General features: G+C 41.3%; 1 protein-coding gene across 5 annotated transcripts in view; it reads right to left on the bottom strand.

Annotated features, from left to right (window-relative positions):
• Positions 1 to 19757, bottom strand: part of FYCO1 (FYVE and coiled-coil domain autophagy adaptor 1) — an 825109-nt gene that overhangs the window by 333681 nt on the left and 471671 nt on the right. The window lies entirely within an intron of this gene.

Below are 19757 nucleotides of genomic sequence, written 5' to 3'. Positions count from 1 at the left end.
AGAAGTCCCATTTATTCTTATGGATGACCCCAAGTCCTCCGCCCCTTCCTTGCAGCCTCGGTTTGTGGAACAGGTTATACCCTTCCGGGCATGCAAAGCCTAGTTCTACCGAGGTATCTGCACGAGTCCAGGTCTCAGTGATAAAAAGGACATCCAAATCCATGTCCGTTAACAAACTTGCCACCTCCTGATGGTATTTGACCAAAGATCTGCTATTTATTAGCCCGCAGTAAAGATTTCTAGGGTTTGGTGAATGTGTAGATGGAGGTGTTCCACATATCCCTTTTCTTATGTTAATTAGTTCATCCCTGGAGTACTTTATTCCATCAGCGTTTCCAGCCCCTGGCCCGTCCGAGGCACGGACGGGCACAGACGGGCTTTCCTCTGGCGCTCCTCCGGCGCTCCGCTGCGCGCGTGCGCTGCACGCTTGCATGCTGGTTCCCTAAATAGTGTGTGGCGGGAAAGCGCGGCAACACTAGAACGCTACCCCCGACACGTCCAGGGAGCGTCTCTGGCCTCCCACACCTAAGATAGTGGTCGGAAGAAGGAAGACTGGGGATTCACCAAGTGGTGAGTGGTGCTTCTTAAGCTCAATTATAGTGCAAGCAATGCGATCGTAAATGGAAAGGACAGTGTTTTTAAAATAATTTTTTAAATCAGATGTCAGCACACAGATAATTTTAAAAGCGAGTCGTAAATCACTCAGGTATTACGATAATTTTAAAAGTAGGCAACAATCAACACAGCTTGTCCCTGTAGCAGCTAACAGCTTTAGTCCACTGAATTAAGTAGCTGATGTTCTCAGGCACGTTTCTGAGGCTTATTGTGTTCTGTAGGTCTCTGTAAGTTTGTGCAGATTTTTACTCAAGTTTCTGAAGGTTTCTGAAGGTCTCTGTGGACTATACTTGAATGTTGGCAGATTAAACTGGCAGTTGAATATATGTTGAGGGATGATAGCCAGCATAACAAGTAGGTTGGCATGCGAACCAGGAGGGAGAGAGGGAGGGAGGGAGGGAGGGAGTGGGACTTCACCCTTGGCGGCAAGCTGCACCCAGCCAGGAAGGGCCGCTTCTGCAACCTGAGGGCTCCACCTGGTGCAGTGGCTCTAATGCTGCTGCCTCCCTGCCTCCACTGCCACAGTGCCAGACAATGCCAGTTATCAGTGGCTATACTACTGTTGGAATTGCACTGTACTTGAATCACACTTCTTCTAGCCTTATTGAATATAGTTGACTGATTAATATCTAATGAATTTAGTGTCTGCTACCTTCTGGTGCTTTCTGGGAGTCTGCTGACGCTTCAGCGGCCAGTTTACCATGTCGCTCCAGGCTGATGGAGGGGAGTGCTACACCACTGTTGCCCCTTCAGAGCCAGCAGACCGACCAGATGCACCGGGCTGGCAAAACCGCAGGGATGCAGACCCTCCACCCCAATTCTCCTCTTAGTCAATCTTCTACACTAGGGAGCTGCCAATGATTTTTTTTAATTAACGGTGACAAGTACCAAGAGAAAACTATTGCATCCAGCTAATCAATAACACTACTTCGTGGTTAGGTCCTGCTCACAATCAGGCTTCAACACTGCTGTTCCAATGATGAGTTCTTCAAAAGGCTCCCTATTTTAAGGTGAAGAATCGTTGGCTGGTCTGATTTTTTAACATAGAGTAACACACAGTCATAGCTGTTTGGAGCTGATGTCTTTAGCGTTCTAACAAGTGCAACAAGCCCCACCACCTTCTGATAACGTACATATCAGTAGCAGCCTTTCAGCAATGAAATGTGCAAGGACTAGCAGCAATAAATAACAGGAGCGAAGTGTATGTAGCAGCCATATTTAGGAAACTAAACCATCAGCAATTGACTGTGCAAGGCCTATCAGTGCTAAATAACACATGCATAGTGTACGCAGTGGAACTAAACTATCAAGACCATTGAGTTCAGTGAATGCATACATGAGTATACAGCAGCTATTTGGGGTGTCACATTAGCAGAATACTAATTCTAACGTTGACAGTTGCATTGTGACCAACATTAACTAGGATTTTCGTGACAGGCACACCTTCTATGTCATACCCTGTACAATAAGTCATGTCATTTATTAATATTCTTAAGCCATCATAAAGAATAGCAAAGGATTCGGTGACAGGCACCATTAATTGTTTATCAATCCTGCATTGTATTCAGCCAGTATTTCGAGTGACAGGCACACCATTTAGAATACTTCATATTTGCACTAGAAAAGGAAGTTTGTACTTCTACCCTAAAATTAGCGTTATTAGAATATTGTCTTGGAGATGCAGGACTTAAGGTATTCAAGCCCTTCCTACTTTAAGACCCATCGCAGCTGCTAGTTTAGATTCATTTGAGTATGCAGTCAAACAACTAGGCCTAACAAATGGCAAAAGCATTAACGTTGTCATTGAACGATATGCATTTTATTCAAGAGAGCAACATGAGAATGAAACAATTGAAGAATATTTAGCTGATCTTAGCTCTTTAGCATCTCTGTGCAATTTTGAACACACATTATAAACAAATGTTAAGAGATAAAATTCCAATGAAATACAGGGAAAAAATGTACTGTTTAATTTGTGGGCTTGTTCTGAATGAACTTTGAAAGATTCTGTTAACAATGCTAAATGAATTGAAAACTCTGAACCGTTTGTACAAGAAATCCACAGAAATTCTGATTAGGTAATATAGCAGGCTATAAGTAATGGGAAGGAGCAAATTTACAATGCTATAGATGAGGAAGCTACAACTATTTGGGTATCTTTAAATGGTGTCCGGCAATGAAGAAACAGCCACACAAAATGTCAGAGAAAGGACATTTTTCACCTGTGTGTAAATCTGCACCACAAAAGAAAGTCAGCATTATAGCTGATGAAGGAGGATAATATGAATGATTTCTTTTCTAAGCTCAAAACAAGTTTTTAGAATTGGTGACATTTGGATCCCAAAAAAGTTGCCTTAACCAATATAAAACTGTACGGTATAAAATTAGGTATGTTGGTGGACTTATGCGCTTGGTACTTGGTAATTGGTAATTGGTGATGGAATATTTCCGTCACCAGGGGCAGGTAGGAATAGGATTGCCACTGAAGTTAGTAATGGTGGTAATACAGGTCATAGGATTAAAACATAATTTTTCTGTGTTGTGTCCGTACTAGGATCATATGCAGAAGTCCTATAGGGAAGTCTTTTCTTGCTGATAAGGGAGAGTCAATTTTACGTTTTGATCACCAAGAGGATCTAGTTATAAGTTTGAAATCCTTCTGAAATTCCGCCAGTGTACTCTATAGGAGATAACAGTGATAGTAACATTGCAATCTAGAATCTTGTGAGTTCATTTCTTGAGGTTCTAGTGGGCAATTCGGAGAGTACAAGGGGTTCAAACAAAAAATCATACATAAAGAAAATGTCATACCTGTGCGTCATAAAGTGAGAAATGTCCCGATTAATTACAGAGATCTGAAAGATCTTCGCGATCAAGATAGTATTGAGCAGTGAAGCCTTACCCATGACTATCCCCAGAGGCTATATCTTCGAAAGTATCTGGTGAACCCCTGTCATGTATAGACCTTTGCAGTGGAAATGTAGTCATTTGGATTGATCAATATTCCTTACCCAATATCCATGTGGTAGTCTCCACAAAGGCTGGAGTCACAGCCTTCATCACCTTATACTGAGCCAGCAGGTATCACCAGATTGTTCTCCTTGAAGATTCCTTATTGCATTCATCACACCAAAACGATTATGGCAATACAAATGCATGCAATTTAGTTTGGCCAGCACTGCTGCAGTGTTTTAAAGAACTATGAAAGAGACACTTGAGGGTCTGGGAGAAGCTGTTGTCTTTCAGGACGTCATTTAACTTTTTGACAAGGACCTAGTGTACCACGATGAGAACTTAAGTAGAGTTCAGCTTTACATGCAATGGGCCTGATTCTCAGATGTACAAGTGACATTTATCGGAAAAGCAAAGATCATTGCAATTCGGCCCTCGGGGTCACCCCCAAGGATGACCAGGTGAAGGTAAATTGGGATCCACCTGCACTGCAATCCAAAGAACAATTAGCTTCTTTTTTGGAGTTAACAAAATTTTACTCGAAATTTGTAGAAAGCTATGCTTGCAAGAGATCATTAATGCACCAGATTTAAAACCTTTTACACTGGGTAAAGTGTGTTGATGCAAGCACAGAGGGTAGTGGGAGTGATCTAATGCAGAGGGATGGGTTGAGCTGAGGCCAATTACTCAATTATAGAACAGGAATTGCTAGCATGTGTATGGCCATCAAAAGAATTACAGGACTGGGAGAGGAATGAATTTCACAGTAAGAATGGACCACATGCAGACTGTATGTCAAGAATACCTATGAAGTGTTCTCTCGAGATTTCTCTCAATGAAGCCGAATGCAAAGTTGCTTTTACGTTGAAAGACGCTAAGGAGAGGGCAAGTGTGATTTCTGAAAACATTATGGAAGAAAGTATGCTTTGGAAGCATTCAGTTCCAGAAAAAAGTTGTTACATATTGCAGTGTTGGTTGGCCTGAAGAACGGAAAATGAGAGGCGAACAGTTTGTAATATATAAAGTAAGTGACAAATTCTGTGTTAAGAATGGCAATGGGTATAGTGTTGTTCCCTGACCATCCTAAGGAAGGAAATCATATTGTATTGCCCTGAGGGTCATCTTCGCAAGGCTGCCACCACAGAATGAGCTAGGGAGTCATACTGGCAGCCATCTATGGATGATGTTATTGCCAATCAGGTTCAACATTACCGTGCCAACATGTACAAAGATAAGACTGCAAAGCCAAGTAGAGTGGAATTTTACACAGTGAATGTTCCAAGACTGTGGAGGCAAGTGGGAATGTACATTATGGTTCCTTTTGCGTGGTTATCTCAGCAAGAGGCTTTCGGGATCTTCTTGATCAAATCCTCATAATGGGCAGAGCTCAGGATGGCAGAGAGAGTGGATAAAGACACCACCAATAAGTTTTTTGGATGAGTTTTTGTCTCGAGATGGAATTCCCAAGAGTTTGATTGCCGATAATGATCCCCAAGTTTCTAGTATCCATTTTGAGGACCTTTGGAACATTTGGACACTGTTCATAAAAGAATTTGGAACATATGTATGAAGACCATTTTCTGTTCGCAGACGGGCCAACTATCAGAATTGGCCCGTTTGCGAACGGGAAAAAGTCTTTTGGGATGTATCATCCCAAAAAACCCTCGCAAAATTTGCGATTCCCTATTTTGTAAAAGCATTAAAGGAATCGCAAATTGCGATTCCTTAAATGCGATGTAACAAGAACCCAAGTTGTGCGATTTCTCCTTAAGAAATCGCAAATTACCACCAACTTCAGGTTGGTGGTAATTTGCGATTTCTTTGAAAAATGCACTTTTTGGCATTTTTCAAAGTGCCACGTGGCACACATACATGCCCTTAGGGCATGTATGTGCGCCACATGTGCATACATGCTCATTTCAGGGGTGCATCAGGGTGTCCTTATGACACCCTTGCACCCTTGAAATTGCATTTGCAGTTTGCGAGTACCTAATGGGTACTCGCAAATTGCAAATGTCTTCCCATTAGGACCATAGGAATGAATTGGAATCCATTCCTTAATTGCGACTCGAAATTTGCGAGTCGCAATTAAGTAATACCAGGGAATCGCAAAATATTAGCACATTTTTCATTACATCTCGTTTTGAGATTCTTAAAAAATTGCTATTTGAGAATCGCAAATACAGTATTTTATACATATGCCCCTTAGAGAATCCCAATTTGCGATTCTCTAAATGCTGCACTAGAAGGCATCACAAATTGCGATATTGCCTTAAGGAATCGCAAATTACCACCAACTTCAAGGTTGTGGTAATACGTGATTTCCTTTAAAAAACACTTTGTTGATTTTTTCAAGGTGCCATGTGGCACACACACATGCCCCTAGGGCATGTATGTGCCTTACATGTGCACACATGCCCAATTTCAGGGGTGCGACAGGGTGTCCTTTTGGCACCCTTGCAACCTAGAAACTGCATTCCCAGTTTGCGATTCTCTAATTGGTAACCGCAAATTGAGAATGTCTTCCCATTCATTCCTATGGGCCTCCTAGCCCATAGGAATGAATGAGAAGGTATTCCTTATTTGTGAATCTCAATTTGCGATTCGCAAATAAGGAATATGTAGGATTCGCAAAATTTTTAGCAAATCCTACATACATTGCATTTTGTAATTCCCAAATAGCAATTCTCTAAAAATCGCTATTTGAGTATCGCAAATGTATCCTTTGATACATATACTCCTTTGTCTTTACTGTCTTGAAAGAATGGCCAAATACAATGATTTGATACGGTTATTAAGAAAATTGTGCTATTAGAATGTAAGGAAGAGTTTGCAGTTTATGCTGTTGGCTTATCGCACGAAGATTAATCCCTCCACTGATTGTACTCCTTCTGGTTCCGGACCGTTTCCTAGATGATTCAGGAAGCGTAGTAGCAAAGAAGAAATGTTGGATCTCACGGAAAGATGTGCACACATGCAGAAGGTGAAGGAAAAAATAAAACTTAAAATGAACACCAACAGAGGTTTTCCCTGTAAGATTCAAGTTCAAGTAGGTCAACTACTAAGAATTAGGAAACATGGGAACAGAGGTAAGGGGTTCCTGGAATTTTTGTTTAAGCAGGCTGTTGCTTACGTTTTTAACAGAGCAGTTCGAGTGGAAGGCGGTACGGTGTGGAACATTAAGGGTATATGCGTGGAGAGGTAGTAAGGGACTTGATGCACTGAGGAAGTTGGGTACAGGGACGAAGAAGAAAATGTTGGAAATAGTGGCAATGTGTTCCTGGATGTAGGCTTTCCCTCAAGCTGTTTTGGCTCCATGGAGAATCATGATACTGAAGAATTGAAGGCTGACGTTAGCGGAAGTTTGGTGAATTCGATAGTAAGGCATAGAGTACATGACAAACATTTTCTTTAGAAAATGGCGAGATCTGTGCTGTGGTCAGGATTGTGTAGCCGTGTTGCATTATTTTTGTTTGGTGCATTAGTTACTTTATTATAGTTGCTGTAGTTTTGGCAGTTTTATTTAGTTGGGATTGCTTTTATTTTTTCATATTTTGTTTTATTAGAAGGTGGATGTGTTGTATACTGTATGTAAATATTGGGTTGCTTGGAGGTTGCCTTTGTGGAATAGTAGGCATGTCATGTAGATTGGGGAGAGTGATGAATCGCAATTGAAAAAAACAAGCGGTTGGATGCAGTAGCACGTTTGTACTCCTGTGTGCAATTGGACCTCTGCACAATTTATCTTGGGGAAAAAGAGACATCCTTACCTTCATTGGAGTGTCTCTCTTGATGTTAACAACCAGGGTTGAAAGTGCTCAGTGGACCATTTTTTTCAAATGGTTTAAAAGAAGACATTAGGGACGAGCTGGCAATGTCCCACATCATTTTCTAAACGTATTCCCAGATGCATCAAAGTTATGTTTTGCGAGTCCTTAATAGCGAATTTTAAGGATTCGCTATTAAAGACTCGCAAAACGGGATGCATGTAGGAATCGCAATGTTAATTGCGATTCCTACAGATTCCTTATTTGCGATTCGCTAATTGCTAATCGCAAATAAGGAATGGCTTTCCCATTCATTCCTATGGGCCTAAAGGCCCATAGGAATGAATGGGGAGTCATTCCTTATTTGCGAATCGGAATTAGCGAATCGCAAATGTGCCACAATTTCAAGGGTGCCAGGGTGTCCCAAGGACACCCTGTTGCACCCCTGAAATGGTAATGTTCACAGGTGTTGCGCACACACATGTCCCAAGGACATGTGTGTGTGTAATATACAACTTAGAAAAATGCACTAAAGTGCATATTTTTAAGTTTTTGCTATTTACCACGTACTTTGAGTTCGAGGTAAATAGCGACCTCAGATTGTGAATTCGCAATCTTGGAATGGTTCATTCATTGCATTTAAGGAATCGCAAATTGCGATTCCTTAAATGCAATCGCAATTTGAGAACTCGCAATTATTTGCGAATTCTTAAATTGCGAGTGCATGAACCCTTGATGCATCTCAAATGCCATTTTTGCAGGTGCAAACGGCCGAATTTTGCGATTCGCACCGTTTGCGCTCGCAAAAATGCTTGATGCATCTACCTGTTAGTGTCTTAGTGGTAATAATTAAGCATAGAGTGTAAGAAAGAAATGAAAGGAAAGCAATGATGCTCAAAATTAGCTTTTCTAATAAGCCTGGAGGTTTTTCATCTGCACCCTTCACCGGAATCACTGTGCCAGGAAGAGTTTATGCAAGTTGGGTCAATCCGTGGACCTTTAACTGGAATTCAAAAGGAATGCCAGGGAAAGGTTGGGCTTGGCTACATTGTGGTTAAACTGGACATATGATTCTGACATTTACTAAACAGTCTCAGAAGAATGTATAGAGGGCTCTTCTGGAACAAGATGAAGGCAGCAGTTCAATGTTTTCATTATATTGGATCATCTATGAATAATACCAATAAACGTTTTTTTACTTATACTGTTCTAAGAATAGAGGAAGGAAATGTATAAATCCTTCTGTGTTGTTGGATAGGGGTGTCTGTGGAATGCTCAATCATCAAGAATGACACTAAGAATAATATTTCTAAAAGCCTTAAACTAATTCATGTTATTAATGGCGCATTGTTAATTTCAGGTCTGATACCTGAAGCCTCTTTCTTATTACAATCTCTTTTGGAGATTATACTGAAATGCCATATTTAGATATAATACTGTTATTCACTTATGCAGTAATTGCTGGAATCCTTTGGTAGAAGGGTATACTTCCTTGGTCGATAGGCCTACTCAAACAAAATCGTTGCCATCATAGTTTTTTTCAAAAACATGGTTAAGCTATTGGTGTTCCAGTGAGGAAATTAACCATGCCTATTCTCCGATATTTTCTAAATTGAGTGTTTTCTCACTTCCCTCTTATAGCGAGTATAATTGCAATACATCAATCAAACCAGGTACCACTGTACCTTTTGAGCAAATCCATTCTTCATCAGAAAAGAATAATGATGTACTGAAAACTTATTTTCTGGGGAAATTGCCAAATAGTAACATTTCACCAACTTCATCACAGGCTGTGGCACCTTTGTGTTTTTTTGCACATAGAAAGAGTCAAGATATTCAATCTTTGAACTAGTACAAAGGTTTAAATCACATGACGATCAAAAATAAGTATCCCTATCCATCATTCGGTATAAAGGATATTTTAGAATCAGTTCCTGGAACTCAAATTTTCCCAAAAACTTGACTTACCAGGAGCTTTACATTTGCTACCAATAAAGTGGAAAACGGCCTTTCATACTCTCTTTAGGTATTTGGAATATTGTGAAATGCTTTTTGAATTGTGTAATGCTCCTTAATGTTTCAATGTTTTACGGATTTAATATTGTCTTATGTGTGAATCAGTTTATATTGATCCATTGATGATCTCCTGAGATGATATTCTAGTGCTTTGAAGGACGACTGCTGAAAATCGAGAACATGTACGTTTGGTACCGTGAAAACATAAGCAACATCATTGGTACTCTAACCCGGAGAATTGTGAACTTGACAATGAAGAAGTTGAATTTCTTGTATCTAAACAGGATGCTTCTGGCATTTCCATTGTTCCAAGGAAGGTTTCACCACTTTAAAAAGGTCTTTGCTTTCTAGTATAAAAGAGACTCAAAGTTTACTGGGATTTGCAATTTTTTATCTTAAGAGTTTCAAGAAACTTTCAGAGCTAGCTAGTGATATCATTTGTGTGGTAAAGGAAGGAAGGAAAACACAAAGACATTTTTGTTGGTGTGACCAAACAAAAGAGGCTTTTGTACCCTTAATCATATGTTTACTCTGTCTCCAATTATATTCCATCTTGATGCTTAAAGGAATTTATTGTGGAAACATATGCCTCAGAGAAAGCATTCGGAAAAGTTTTGTTACAAAAATAACGAGAATGATGAGCGTAAGCTTTAATTTTTGTCAGATTCAGGACAGAACTACTCAGTTCTTTCTTAGCCGCCATGAAAAAGACCTGTACTAAGACGGCTGGAATGCCAGAAACCGGTCCTTGGAAGCTTGTTTCCGGTCCAGGGAAGGCATGGCTTGGCAGTTAGGGCTGGACTGTTCCCATGAGGCACAGGGTCAGACTGATTTGCATATAGCCATGTCTGAACTGGGGTGGCAGAGTGGGCTAAAGAACGGTGATGGATCAAACCCAGATCTTTTGACTGGGTGTGAGTGTTTGATTGGTACAGATGATCCGTTCATCACCACCCCCTTTTGTACCGCTTTGGCCGCCATAAATGTGGCAGGATATGCTCAGACGTGAGTCCCTTGCTCACTTTGCCACTGGATTCAAGCAAGCCGGGCTGAAGACGGCTGGAATGCCAGAAACCGGTCCTCGGAAGCTTGTTTCCGGTCCAGGGAAGGCATGGCTTGGCAGTTCGGGCTGGACTGTTCCCATGAGGCACAAGTTCAGACTGATTTGCATATAGCCATGTCTGAACTGGGGTGGCAGAGTGGGCTAAAGAACGGTGATGGATCAAACCCAGATCTTTTGACTGGGTGTGAGTGTTTGATTGGTTCAGATGCTCCGTCCATCACCACCCCCTTTTGTACCGCTTTGGCCGCCATAAGTGTGGCAGGGTATGCTCAGACGTGAGTCCCTTGCTCACTTTGCCACTGGATTCAAGCAAGCCGGGCTGAAGACGGCTGGAATGCCAGAAACCGGTCCTCGGAAGCTTGTTTCCGGTCCAGAGAAGGCATGGCTTGGCAGTTCCGGCTGGACTGTTCCCCTGAGGCACAGGGTCAGACTGATTTGCATATAGTCATGTCTGAACTGGGGTGGCAGAGTGGGCTAAAGAACGGTGATGGATCAAACCAGATCTTTTGACTGGGTGTGAGTGTTTGATTGGTTCAGATGGTCCGTCCATCACCACCCCCTTTGTACCACTTTGGCCGCCATAAGTGTGGCAGGGTATGCTCAGACGTGAGTCCCTTGCTCACTTTTCCACTGGATTCAAGCAAGCCGGGCTGAAGACGGCTGGAATGCCAGAAACCGGTCCTCGGAAGCTTGTTTACGGTCCAGGGAAGGCATGGCTTGGCAGTTCGGGATGGACTGTTCCCATGAGGCACAGGGTCAGACTGATTTGCATATAGCCATGTCTGAACTGGGGTGGCAGAGTGGGCTAAAGAACGGTGATGGATAAAACCCAGATCTTTTGACTGGGTGTGAGTGTTTGATTGGTTCAGATGCTCCGTCCATCACCACCCCCTTTTGTACCGCTTTGGCCGCCATAAGTGTGGCAGGGTATGCTCAGACGTGAGTCCCTTGCTCACTTTGCCACTGGATTCAAGCAAGCCGGGCTGAAGACGGCTGGAATGCCAGAAACCGGTCCTCTGAAGCTTGTTTCCTGTCCAGGGAAGGCATGGCTTGGCAGTTCGGGCTGGACTGTTCCCATGAGGCACAGGGTCAGACTGATTTGCATATAGCCATGTCTGAACTGGGGTGGCAGAGTGGGCTAAAGAACGGTGATGGATCAAACCCAGATCTTTTGACTGGGTGTGAATGTTTGATTGGTTCAGATGCTCCGTCGATCACCACCCCCTTTTGTACTGTACTAAAAGGAGCCGTCAATTGATGATCATAGGAGAATCACTCCAAATACAAACTGATCATTGAAATTTGCAGTGTCTGCAAAATCTTCAGAAAAAATCAACAAGAAGGTAAGCATTTTCTTTGCACAGCATGATTTCACTGCTACTTCCTGGTCCCAAGAACTTGATGGCTGATGCTTTATTGCTGGTTATCCAGAGACATTATTCACTCTTCTCAGTGTGTGTTTGGAAAGGCTCCTTCTTTTACAGATAAATTAAGATAGTTCAAGAATGGATTGAAACAAAAGAGCTAGAAGAGCTTCAACTAAAGACTCCTTTAGTTGGGCAAAATTACTTTTATTTTGGCCAGGTTGTGCTAACTAAGGAAATACAGTTTAAGCCAACTAGGTTTCTATCAACTAAGGAAATACAGTTGGAAGTGTTGAACATGTGTAATTACCAGTCTACTCATCTAAGAGCATTGAAATAAGTATTAGAATCTTTTGGGGGCCAATTGGTGTTCAAGAATGTGTTCTTGATTGCCCAGTTTTTGCTCATCAGAAGTCATTACACTCCAAACCTATAGGATAGTCACAGCTGTTACCAGTGATTCCAGCACTCTGTCATATTTTATTATAGACCATCCATCTTCTGAATTATATGATATAACAATGGTTAAAGTAGACACTTTTCCCTAGATTATTTTTTTGGCCTTTTTCCAAGTTACCAATAGCTGAAGAAATGGGCCAACACTTCTTATTGATATTTTCCGACTTCATGGATTACTTCATTCTGTTATACCTGATAGAAAAATGTACTATCTTTGTTGTTTTTTAAGAGCCTTGTGTAAGGCATTTGGAACAAAACAGGCTTTTACTTCTGGTCCTCGTACCCAGTCAATTGGACAGACAGACTGAACTAATCCAAGCGTAGAGCAATATATGTGATGTTACTATAATGCAACTCAAGATAATTGGGCATCTATCAACCAACCATAGAGATGTCTTATAATTAAAAAAACTCGTAGTGCCACACACATTCCAGTAGACATTGACTATTGGGATCAGTTGCAGAAGCATAAACAGTCTGTTTCTGAAGGATTACACCCTTCTACGGAAAAGATGAAGGAAAATGCTGATAAATCAAGAAAGGAATAGTCTTCTTTCATTTCTGTGAAAGTTTGACTATTTTGCATTTGCTGCCCGTTACTCTCTGGCTATGATTTGTTGATTATATTGTTATCACTTAAAAGATCAATTCTGTCACATATTTACATCCTTGGAAGATTCGCCTTGCCTTTCATTTATCCCAGTTAAAACGGTATTCCTGATCTTAATCATCAACTTCCATCTAAACCTACTTCTGGCAAAAAGACTATCAAAATATGATGATAAAAAAATCAGTGATTATTGAATGTTTTGAAGTCTTCTTCAATTTCTGGTCCACTGGAAAGGTCATCCTCCTGGTTAGCATTCTTGGGAAGATGTTTATATGTCCCTGCTGCTTTGTGAGTTGATCATTCCTTTCAATGATATCCTAACAATCATGGAGCTTCTGAAGTGGGCATACTCTTACTTCCATATTGGGAATGCTGAGAGTGTTAGGAGCTTACTACAAGCTACAGCCATGCAGGTTGTGTGTTCCTCGTGTGAGTGGGTTGCAGGTAGCTGAGCATTGCATTCAGCACATACTTGGGTGTTTCTGCTGCACAGATTACACTGGTGCTTCCGGTCACCTAGTGAGGTGTTCCTCGATGTGTACAGAGTACTGGATCGAAAAGGCAGAAACAGCACAGCAGAGTTTAACATTGGATGAAGGATGTCAAACTAGGGCTTCTTACTCATATGCCGTACTGACACCATGAGTTTGGGGAAGGAGACATGTACACACTTTATAGCATTTCCTGTCCAAGATGGTAGCCTATTCAGGGAATCATACATGAGATTCCCTATCCTAGATAGAACTAGGGGTTTTCACGTAATGTGAGATCCTCTTTATATGACATATAAAGAGGTACCTACAAGTTATTGATGCATTGAAAGTCATTCTTTCTCTTATTTTGTCATCACCCAATAGCTACTTTTTCCCCCCTGATTTTTGATCCCTTGTAGCTGAAGATTCTTAGTCACATGAGAAACTGTCTTATGACTAGATAAATAGTAGCAGCAATGGTGCTGGTATAAGGGGAGCTAAGGTGGTTTTCCAAAGACATTTTCCTTAAGAGAACGAAAAGTAGCACAGAAATAGGTTGTGGTTCAAGCAGTTGACAATGCATCATTGCTAAGGAAGATGCATGAGAGACATGGTGCAAAAGTACGAAAAACACAAGTGAGTGAAAGGATGTGGGAGGAAAATTGCCCAGGAGTAGTATCAGAAGAGTCTGGTATAACATCCCAAAAGGGGATTTGGGGATGAGCAAGCCAGAAGACTAAATGCTTGAGGGTGGACATGGCTAGTGTGTAGGGACATAGGGAGTGAATCATGAGGGGCCATACAAGAGAACAGGAAGATAACAGAAGTATAATTGAGTAGAAGCGAGGGAGTTTGGTAGGAAGGACTGAGAAATGGAGGCCAGCTCCTCATAGCAGAGCAAGGTTAGAACAGGTAAGAGATATGGGGTAGACTAACTCTTTGGCCATAGTGGTGGCATTGCCTCGCTTATTGTGGGCATCCATGACATGGTGTGGTCCATATGGATGAAAAGAGGTGCATATACACTAAAAGGTTTATCCGATTGTAGCAAATTGGGTTACTGGTTGAGGGGGCTGAAACCCTACTCTAGCAGCAACCAAATTCTTGTCAGGGTGAAACACAAGCAAGTCCAAAATTAACCTGTGTTCAACCCTATGGTAGCTTTACACATAAGCAGCCATGCTTAACTTGGAAGCAATATGTAAAGTATTTATGCAGCACACACACAGTAATACAGTGAAAATACTACACATGAAAAATCCACACCAATTTAGAAAAATAGAGTAAAATTTACAAAGTAATTTGACATGAAAACAACAAAAATCCAATTAGTAGAACAGGAGATCTACAATTTTGAAGTTTTGTGGAAATCAAGTGCTAAGAAGCAAGCATCTAGGAGCCGCCGATGAGGAGCTAGGATGTAAGGTCCTGCGTCACCGTCGAGGAAGCCGGTGGGGCTTGTTAAAACTTGTGCTGTGATACACTGTGCAGGGGATGAGATGCGTCGTGCTGGGCCACCTGGCTGCGTCGGCACCGAAAAAGCTGCCGGTCATTGCAAGGATTTGCTCTGAGATGATTTGAGAAGGAGCTGTGCCGCACTGGACCAGAGTCAATGACGGGCTGTGTCGCGTTGTGTGTACATGCGTCAAAGTGGAAGAAGACTTTTATAGCCCTGTGGTTTGAACCGGGGGCTGCCAACTGACCATTGGAGATTTCCTGGAGTTCTGGGTCCACACAGACAAGCTGGGTTCAGCAGGGCAGCTCACAGCAGCAGAAGTGTCCTGGTGCTGCAACAACCACCGGCCTCAGGCAACAAAGCAGTACTTGGTCAGCAAGCAGGTCAGCAGGGCAGACTTTACAGCTGGACAGCCATTCTTGGCGGAGTACCCAGGTCCAGAAATAATCTGAAGAGTTAGGTCTGAGGTCCACTATGTATACCTGGTGCCTACTTTCAAGTGGAAGACAGCTACAAAGGTGTCTGGAACTTACATCCTCCCTACCTTCGCCTGAGCTTGTCAGGTGGCACAAAAGACTAGAGCCAAACCCTTTGTGAGTTAGTGAGCTGAGGCAGAGTCTTTGTGATGTGCAAGTTTGGTAGGTGACAGCCTTGCCCCCCTATAAAGTCAGAGATGGTCCATCCTGTGAACACCTATGACCTTTTTGTCTCACTGTCTGGGAGCAATACAGAAACACCAAATGCCAGCTACACCTAGTCATGTGAACCAGGAAACAGGCTGCAGGCAGCAAGTTAGGGACATGAAAATGACAACTTTCTAAAAGTAGAAGAACATTCTGGGACATCACTAAGTACCAAATCAGGATGCACTGCGGTAAAGTGAAAGTTATTCACGATCAATGAAATACCGACAATTTCGACCATAAATGTTCTATTTTATTCTTTGCATTTTAAACCATTGTGGTGCCACTGTTTGGACTCCAAATTCCATCAAAATGTTAAACATGCACCTATCGAGGCTTTCACTTTAAACATTAGGAGATTCACCATTCTTCATGGCGCAAAGTTGCATCTTATATCTAAGCCCAATGCCTTTCAGGAATTTACTGCCCTTCCTCAGGGGTAACTGCGATAAAACAAAAGCGCCTATTAATAACCCGTACTTTTAAAAGACCCCTTTATTTCATTAACTAGATTTCCAATAGTGGCATCTTCAAAATTGTGCCTTAAAATCTAGCTTTATCATAAGATAATTAATTTAATTAAATTACAATTTTCAAGACACTAAACTGGATATTCTTACCTGCTCCCAATTGAAAGTGATCACTTATTAAATACAATAAGGTAACCCAATGTTGTCCTGCAGGAGAGATAGGCCTTGCAGTAGAGAAAAACAAATGTAAGAGTTTTTCCACTACTAGGACATGTAAAAGTCAAAAGTACTTGTCTAACTTTTTAAATACACTGCACCGTGGTCTCTGGGCTAACCAGGCCCTACCCTAGGGGTGACTTATATGTATGTATTAAAAAGGGAGGTTTAGGCCTGGCAAATGATTTATTTTGCCAGGCCGAATGGCATTTGAAAACTGCCACCATGCTCCAATGGCAGTCCTGAAACATGTTTTAAAAAGCTTCTTAAGTGGGTGAAACAATGTGTGCTACAGGCCAAGTAGTACTGTATTTATTTTTTAGCCCTTGGGTACATAAAGTACCACTTCACTAGGGACTTACAAGTAAATTAAATGTGTCAACTGGGTGTAAGGCAATGTTACTATGTTGAAAGTAGAGAGCACAAGAACATTAGCATCTGGTTAGCATAGGTAAAGTGTGCAGAGTCCTAAAGCCAGAAACAACTAAGTCAGCAAACACAGGAGGTTTAATGGCAAAGCGTTGGGGGAAAACCAAGCCTAGGATGTCAGGACCAACACTGATACACGGATCAGCAACTCCCATTGTGGAATGGACGTTTATAGATATTTACAAATTCAACAGAGAGAGGCCTTGTGTAACACAAAGCACATCAACCAAACTCAAGCAAGACTCCAAACTATTAATACCAATCCCCCTCACTGAAGATCAAATAGGCAATCGTGCAGTAACCCTCAAGAGCTCTAAACACAAACTTTATCTTGACACCGATACCAGAACTGTGTTTCATCACCTGAAAAGACAGATCAACAATCTCAAATAAACTGCACTGACATTACAAAAGACATACATGTCAAACTCTTAAATAAGAACCTTGTAGGTGTCATGACCTTACTAAGTCAACACCTATAGCAAGCACGTTAGTAAATGTTATTGTTATTACACATTCAGCCATAAAACATTCCCATATAACCGAAAAACAACAACTGAAATAAATGTCTCATCTTCAGGTTGAAGAATACATTTTACTGACAGTTCGACATTGTGCATGATGATGTGCTATCACACGGTAAGAATATCCTCAATATAATCATAAAAGGTAGGAGAAAAGGCAGCATTGAGACTGTATATGTTTGTTCTGAAAATAGGACTTGCTTGGCGATCTAAGATAAAGCATACACCTTATTGAAATGCAAAGTTATGTGTTATGTAATAGTATGTAACACCGACTAAATCAAGACAGTGATCTAGTATCATAGAGGACATAATACCAAGAGCCAGATGTATAAAAAAAATGTTGCAGTCGCAAACAGGCCAATTCACAGAATCGGCCCGTTTGGCAAACGCAAAAAAGCATTTTTTTCTTTATGAACTCCGAATTATGATTCGGTAACGGTTACCCAATCACAACTTGGAATTGCGAATACATACCTATTCGGTATTTGGAAGGGGCGTGTTTAGGACGTTCATTCCAAATACGATTCTCAATGGAATGTATTCATCTTTTGCAATCGAATTCCAGTTGCAAAACATTAACATTTTACTGACACCTCGAAGGAGATGGTAACCCATTCACAAATGGAAAGGGTTTCCCTTTCAGAATGTTATTTTTAAGAGTAGGAAGTGGTCCAATGGACCACTGATGCTTTAGAAAAATGAAATGTAAACATTTCATTTTCTTTTTTTGAAACGCATCTCACCTTCCTTGAAGGAAAATGGGCTGCATTAAAAAAATGTATTATTGCTTTATTGAAAAGCAATCACAAACATGGTGGTCTGCTGAACCCATAAGGCCACCATCCCTGTGATGGCCATCATTCCTTAAAGGTCAAAAAGTGTAATCTACCTCATTAATATTCATGAGGTAAGTCGATTTCTGACCCACTTTGAATCGTTATTTAATAGTAGTAAGTTTTCATACATTAGCAATTGCGAATTTGGCAAGAATTGAAGTTAGGAAATTGTAATTCCAATATTTTGTAGATCTGGCCCCTAGTTCCTGGGTAAAATTCTTGAATTAATCTTTCATCAACAATCCATGGCTGTGAAAATATTGATACCTGTTAATGTTCAATAATATGTAATAAACATCTGGTGGACAGAAACATAACTCTACAAATGCAACACTAGTTGGTTAACCAGCTGATACATTTTCAACTCTCAAATAAGACTTTTAACCTATACCAGTGCTTTTTTATAGATACTGATAGTTATCCAGTACTGGGGTATCTTTCATAGATTCACATGCTTAGAATCATCCCCGCCGTCAAGGTGGGAGTCTCGCAGTACAAATAAAATATATACATAATAATAATAAAACCTTATACAATAGGCTACAATGGACAGTAAAGTCACTAAATTAGCCTATCCTAGTCTTTTTGTAAAAAGAACAAAATCTGGAACACAGCCAATCAGGCTCCAGCACTCTCTTAGAACACTCCACAGAGATGCAAACCCTCATAGTTTCTACCGCATGTCGTGTGAGAAGGAGTCTCCCTGAGCTCTGCTCAGTTTTTCTACACCTTTGGCTGAACTTTGCGAGTAGCTATGTCTGATACTTCAAAGAAAAGCTTGTTTTTACCGTGTTCCTCCTGTGGGAAGAAGAGATTACATTTTGAGGACCCCCACAAGGAATGTATTTACTGTCTTTAACCGGTGCACAAAGTTAAAGACTGCAGAATTTGTAGAACCTTTCCTGCCAAGACTTTAAAAGACAGTGAAGGAAGATTACAGGTTTGGCTTGAGAAGTTAAAAGCTACATCTGATGTCTTTTCAGGAGATGATGGCAGTGTTAGTCCTCAGGTGTCACCCCTCTAACCAAGAAGAGGGATAGATCTGAGGATCCCCCTGAGCGACAGAGTAAGAACCTGAAAAAGCCTTATTCCGAGACTGGTCACTCTTCCTCTAAGAAAGAGAAGCTTTCATTCTATTCAGAGGAGAAATCAGGAGAAAAAGGAAATATTCAACAGAAAACTGCCTCAAAACATCAAAAATCTCACTCTGAGTCAAGTTTCAAGTTTTATTAATTTAGCACAGTTACTTAAAACCATTGCTATACAAAGTCTACTTTAGCACGAGTATAAAATTTAGCTTTTAGCACGTTTATCAAATAAAAACAAGGCTAAAGAACAATTTTCAAGGCTTAGAGACCAATATGCTTATTGAGGAGCAGCATTATAGTTGCCTATGTGAGCGTTTTGCTATGCTTGGCCGGATAAAATAGTTAAGACAGAGAGTACTGGGCCAAAGGACGGAAAAAGTCTGTAATGAGTCTTTGAGGGGGAGGGGGAGGAAGCATGGCGACCAAGGGAGGTAATAGAAGATTGTCCAAAAGTCTCACAAATTTTCCAAACCTAGCGAGCACTTGAATGTCAGTAGATGTAAAACACAAGGCCGAGGCCTCCCAGCACGTCCTGGCGCCCCATTTTAAGAACAAGGGTTTCAAAAGGGACCTTCTAGGGGCTGCTAGTGCCGGGCAGCAGCACAGGAGATGCAGCCATGATTCGGAGTGGTATTTACACAGCCTGCAAGCCCCCCCTTGCTTGTTGGGGCCCATTTGTTGAAGGCCGTCGAGCGCAGGCCTAGAAGTCGCATAAACATTATGTTCTTCCGAG

This window comes from Lissotriton helveticus, chromosome 4_1 (assembly GCF_964261635.1).
Source record: "Lissotriton helveticus chromosome 4_1, aLisHel1.1, whole genome shotgun sequence".
Taxonomy (NCBI): domain Eukaryota; kingdom Metazoa; phylum Chordata; class Amphibia; order Caudata; family Salamandridae; genus Lissotriton; species Lissotriton helveticus.
Note: the sequence above shows the minus strand (reverse complement) of the source record. Positions and strands in the feature narration are given on the sequence as shown.